Source organism: Natator depressus, chromosome 1 (assembly GCF_965152275.1).
Source record: "Natator depressus isolate rNatDep1 chromosome 1, rNatDep2.hap1, whole genome shotgun sequence".
NCBI classification, from domain to species: Eukaryota; Metazoa; Chordata; order Testudines; family Cheloniidae; genus Natator; species Natator depressus.
In genome coordinates this window covers 6913757-6919616 of record NC_134234.1, presented here as the reverse complement: position 1 = coordinate 6919616, position 5860 = coordinate 6913757, and the positions used below count along the sequence as shown (strand labels likewise).

The 5860-nt window shown below is 46.2% G+C and overlaps 1 pseudogene; it reads right to left on the bottom strand.

Annotated features, from left to right (window-relative positions):
• Positions 1 to 4438: 4438 nt before the first annotated feature.
• Positions 4439 to 5372, bottom strand: LOC141980675 (olfactory receptor 51G2-like; annotated as a pseudogene).
• Between the last annotated feature and the right edge of the window lie 488 nt (positions 5373 to 5860).

The window sequence follows — 5860 nt, the reverse complement described above, 5'->3', positions numbered from 1 at the left end:
AGGTGTGGGAGTGAGATGACTAGGAGGGCCTTTCTGTAATTCTTAACATTCCACCGAGTTCTATGAATTGTGGTTCCCCCCCTCCCCCGTTGTCATTGCCTTTACCTCTACTTTAAAATATGTATGAATAACTTTGACGTTATCCAAAACCTTAATTTGGATACTGGCTTTATATTTTTCCTTATTCTTATGCTTTAGATTGTATTTGAGCTTTGACATTTGATTCTGTTTTCCCATGATCCATACGCAATTTCATTACTGACTGGCAAAGAGTGAACTTCGCCTGGAATATATGTTTTACATCCTTCCCCCCTAGATTCCTCCAGTAAAGGGGAGATTTTTTTTTCAACTCACATAACTGGCATCTACCAGTTTTCTCAGCATGAGTTGAAGAACATAAGAACGGCCATACTGAGTCAGACGAAACGTCCATCAAGCCCAGTATCCTGTCCTCTGACAGTGGCCAATGGCAGGTGCCCCAAAGGGAATGAAAAGGCAGGTTATCATCAAGTGATCCATGCCCTGTCACCCAATCCCAGCTTCTGGCAAACTAAGGCTCAGGACATCATCCCTGCCCATCCCGGTTAATAACCATTGATGGACCTAACTTTCATGAATCTATCTAGCTTCCTTTTGAACCCTGTTATAGTATTGGCCTTCACAACACCCTCTTGCAAGGAGGTCCAGAGGTTGACAGTGCATTCAATGAAAAAATACTTTCTTGTGTTTGTTTTAAACCTCCTACCTATTAATTTCATTTGGTGGCCCCTAGTTCTTATATCATGGGAACAAGTAAATAACTTTTCCTTATTTACTTTCTCCACACCACTCATGATTTTATAGACCTCTATCATATCCCCCCCTCTGTTGCCTCTTTTCCAAGCTGAAAAGTCCCACTCTTATTAATCTCTCCTCATACGGAAGCCGTTCTATACCCCTAATCATTTTTCTTGCCCTTTTCTGAACCTTTTCCAATTCCAATACATCTTTTTTGAGATGGGACAACCACATCTGCACGCAGTATTCAAGGTGTGAGCATATCATGGATTTATATAGAGGCAACGTGATATTTTCTGTCTTATTATCTATCCCTTTCTTGATGATTCCCAACATTCTGTTTGCCTTTTTGACTGCCGCTGCTTGTTGACTGGATGATTTCAGAGAACTATCCACAATGACTCCAAGATCTCTTTCTTGAGTGGTAACAGCTAATTTCAACCCCATCATTGTAGATGTGTAGTTGGGATTATGTTTTCCAATGTGTATTACTTTGCATTTAGCAACATTAAAATTCATCTTCCATTTTGTTGCCCAGTCCCCCAGTTTTGTGAGATCCTTTAGTAGCTCTTCACTGTCTGCCTGAGACTTAACTATCTTGAGTAGTTTTGTATCATCTGCCCCTTCCCGTTTGAGAAACTCTGGAGGAGATAATTTATTCGCTCCTTCTGGCCTTTAATTTTTTGACTCTATGAATTATTGTCTTGAGTGGATCTTTATCTTGGCTGCAAGCTGAACAAGCTGCTATTCTGAATATTCAAAGGCACTCAAGGATAGACGCTCACCAAGAAGAACTGGTATTGTCACAGTAAAACAAAGATATATGGTCCCTTTCCCCTTCCTTCTTTGGGGGAATCTCATGTTGTTCCACTCTTTGAACTGGGAACAATACCCCTTCCATGCTAAATGCTTCTCACCATGCAGATCTGACTGCACTCCTCAGTTTCTTCCCTTCGGGTGCTTGTGACCAGCGCGATGCAGTCACCCCAGCCACCCGAAAACAAATAGGTTTATTAAGAAGCAGAAAAAAGCATTAGGAAAAGTGGTTTAAAAATATCAGGCAGCTCTCATATGTCTACACTCATCTGTCTCATGTATCACTGCAAGCTAAGTTAGACAGGTTTGCCCTGGAGATACAGGAACAGAACTGGCCCAACTTACATTCTTTTGGGATGCCAAGGAGCTCCTGGTACCCAGACTAGTTTCCCAGTGTCCCTGAGAGCATCTTCCCCTCTGTTTGCCCCTTTCTTGCGGAAGCAGCCTTTGCTGAAACCTCTGTGAGCCTGGGCCCAGTCACCATAGCTCTGAGCCATGGCCATGTTACAGGGCCAAATGGTGAAGCTGATCTTTGTGCTCAGACAGCTTTCTCCCAGCCAGATGTCTAAGATGAGGCCCCCCGTGTCTGTTCACCCATTGTTTGACAGTTAGACCTCATGACACTCCAAATCTCAACTCAGACACAAGTCTGGTAACTTTTCTGAACCTCCCAGCCATCCTGTGATGCTCCAACTCTCCCTCATAAATCCACAGCCTATCCCGCTCTGTTACCCCTGAGCACCCCCACCTCTGCCACAGACACCAAGGGGTGGATTCATGGAGCTTCCCAGAGGCCAGCTGTTACAGGAGGCTGTGGTCAGAAGCCTTTTATAGACAAAGGTCGGAGGTGTTGGTCTGTGGAACCCTGACACCGCCCTGATCTTACACTCTCAGAGTATCTGAGCATCCTTGAATGTATTTATCCTCTCGCTACTGCTGTGAGGCCCCACCTCCTGCCTCGTCTTTTCGCACCAGGCCCTTCCTCCTACTCCTCCACTTCCACCAAGCCTCCTCCCCCTGGCTAGGCAGGAGCTAGGTCATGGTAAGGGGTGCCCCAAGAGCACAGACTACTATAGGGAGGCCAGACTCTCCACCTTCCCTAGGCGGTGCATACAGGCAGCTGTGGATGCAGGCTGGGGGATCTTTTGGACCCTTCAGCCTAATGCCAAGGACAGGTGGAGGGTCTGGGGCTCCTCACACTGGCTCTGGATCCCTGAGCAGCCCTTTCCATGGCCCAGCTCTGGCTTCTCTCCTGAAGAGAATGTGGAGTCTCAGGTAAAGAGGAGTGGCAGGAGTGGGGTGTTGGGGGAAGGGACGGGGCAGAGAGAGGGGCCTCAAATGGGAAGAAGAGGGGCATAGTTGGGGGTCACAGAGGGCGTGGGGCTTCTGCATGTATGCCGCTTTTTCACTGTGGTCACCCTACAGTGAATGGGCTGGGCTGGGATAGGATAGGAGCCAGCCGTGCTTCTGTGCGGGAGCTGAGTACCATTTCCACCCCTTTGCATTGCTAGGACAGCACAAAGAGAGGGGCCAGATAAGGAATCTGGGCCTGAGTCTCTTTCAAGGTCTCTTGTGTGTCAGACCCTTATTCACACATAACTTTTTGAATGTATTTATCCTCTCACCACATCTGTGAGGCAGGGCAGGGCTATTATCCACCTCTATGGAGTCTACACTGGGTCAGACCAAAGGTCCATCTAACCCAGTATCCTGTCTTCAGACAGGTTTCAGAGTAGCAGCCGTGTTAGTCTGTATTCGCAGAAAGAAAGGGAGTACTTGTGGCACCTTAGAGACTAACCAATTTATTTGAGCATAAGCTTTCGTGAGCTACTGCTCACTTCGTTGGATGCATGAAGTGGAAAATACAGTGAGGAGATTTATATACACACAGAACATGAAAAAATGGGTGTTTATCATGCACACTGTAAGGAGAGTGATCACTTAAGATGAGCTATTACCAGCAGGAGAGTGGGTGGTGGGGGGGAAGAAAACCTTTTGTACTGATAATCAAGGTGGGCCATTTCCAGCAGTTAACAAGAATGTCTGAGGAACAGTGAGGGGGCCAGTGCCAGGTGCCCCAGAAGGAATGAACAGAACAGGCAAACATCAAGTGTTCCACTCCTGTTACCCATTCCAAGCTTCTGGCAAACAAAGGCTGTGAACACCATCCCTGCCTATCCTGGCTAATAGCCTTTGAGGGGCCTGTCCTCTGTGAATTTATCTCGTTCTTTTTGGAACCCTGTTATAGGCTTGGCCTTCACAACATCTTGTGGGTTCCAGGACTAGCTGCTCCAAGAAGCAGTCAGTTAAGGTGTCGAGAAACTTTATCTCGGCATCCCGTCCCGAAGTGACATGTACCCAGTCAGTATGGGGACAGTTGAAATCCCCCATTACTATGATTAATGATTTTTTAAAAAATTTTAATAGCCTTTTTCTCTGGCTCATGGATGTTTAACCAGAGATGGAACAGTGACAGGTCAGGTACAATGGGAAAGAACATCCACATCCCTTCCCTTTATTGACTCTATCAAGAGGAATTCTGAGGTTGGAGCAGGCACCGATACGGCTCTTTATGAGCAAACATCACACTGCTCCACTGGCTCTCCAGACAGATTGTAAAAGTTGCTACCTGCCTTGGTCTCCTTCCCCCAGTGTGCTAGCCTCCCTCACCAGCTCCTCTCCCATTCTTCCAGGCCTTATACCCAATCTGAACCTCTCTTTACAGAGTGGAGTTCAGTAGATCATGTCATCTCGGATGTAAGGTTCTGAAGAGAATAGGTGGTCGTCGCCTGTGTTTTTCATCTCCCATGTCACTGGCCCTGGAGCCAAGTGATGAACTGACCCTTCACTTGACAAACACCCTGATTATCCTTGCACGAAGCTGTTTGCTTTTCACGCTGTACACAATTGGGTTCATAAGTGGTGGGACAAAAAGAGAGATGTAGCCTAGGAGAACCTTGAGCAATGGAGGAGAGCCCTCCTCAAATCTGTGTATCACAGACAAGCCAATCCGTGGTGTGTAGAAGAGCAGGACAGCACAGAGGTGGGAGACACGTGTTCAGGGTCCTAAGGCATTCCGTGTGGGACACGACTTTCAGCACTGTTTTGAGGATCATCACATATGAGAGGAAGATGAACAGTGAATCTAACCCCACCACAGAGATGTTAAGAAAGAAGCCATAGATGTAGTTGACTGTGATGTCCGAACAAGCCATCTTCATGACCTCTTGGTGCAGGCAGTAGCAATGGGAGAGGACATTGGCTCGACAGTATCGGAACTGTTTAAGGAGAAAGGGGAGTGGGAAGATGAAGGTCACTCCTCTTAGCACAAACACGAGTCCCATCTTTCCAATTCTTGCCAGGGTTAAGATAGAAGCATATCTCAGTGGGTTACAGATAGCAATGAATCGATCAAAGGCCATCAACAGGAGTACCGATGATTCAATGATTGAAAGTGAGTGAATGAAGAACAGCTGGGCAAAACAAGCATCCAGACTGATCTCCCTAGAGTTAAACAAGAATATACCCAGTGTTGTAGGCATGGTGGATATGGATAAGGCAAGGTCTGTGATGGCCAACATGGAAAGGAAAATGTACATGGGCTCATGGAGGCTTGGATCTGTTTTTATAATGAACAAAATGACTGAATTTCCTACAATTGAAATAACATACACTAAGCAGAAGGGGATAGAGATCCAGAGATGGAAGTCTTCCTGCCCAGGTATCCCGGTGAGAAGGAGCAGAGCAGAGCTGAATTCGGTGTCATTGACAGCTGACATAATATACTGGAGAGGTCCAAGGAGTTTTGAAATACCCTTCCTGAAAGAAAAAAAACCCATGAGAGTAGATGATATTTAATGAGACATGGTTCTGATCTCAGTGCAAGTCTAGAGACTCCCAGGAGCTCAAGGAAGATAACCTAAAGCATGGTCTTGGATTTACACCATCGATAGGAAAGTAGGCTTTGCCAGACTAGATCAGACCTGTAGTCCATCTAGGCTCATATCCAGTGCCCAGTATCAGATGGTTCAGAAGAAGGTGAAAGAAGCCCTGAAATAGGCAGCTGTGAGATAACCTGCTCCCAGGGAGAGTTTCTCCCCAAGACCCACTAATTAGACATATATTGTAGTATAAATTAGGCAGGCTTAGAGCCCTTCTAAGAGCTTTTTTGTTAAGTCCTCACTACTGTAACTGGATTTTCTGTTTACCCATATAAACATCCGGTCCCTGTTTGACACCTCTCGAGCCCATTGATATTTTAGGCAAC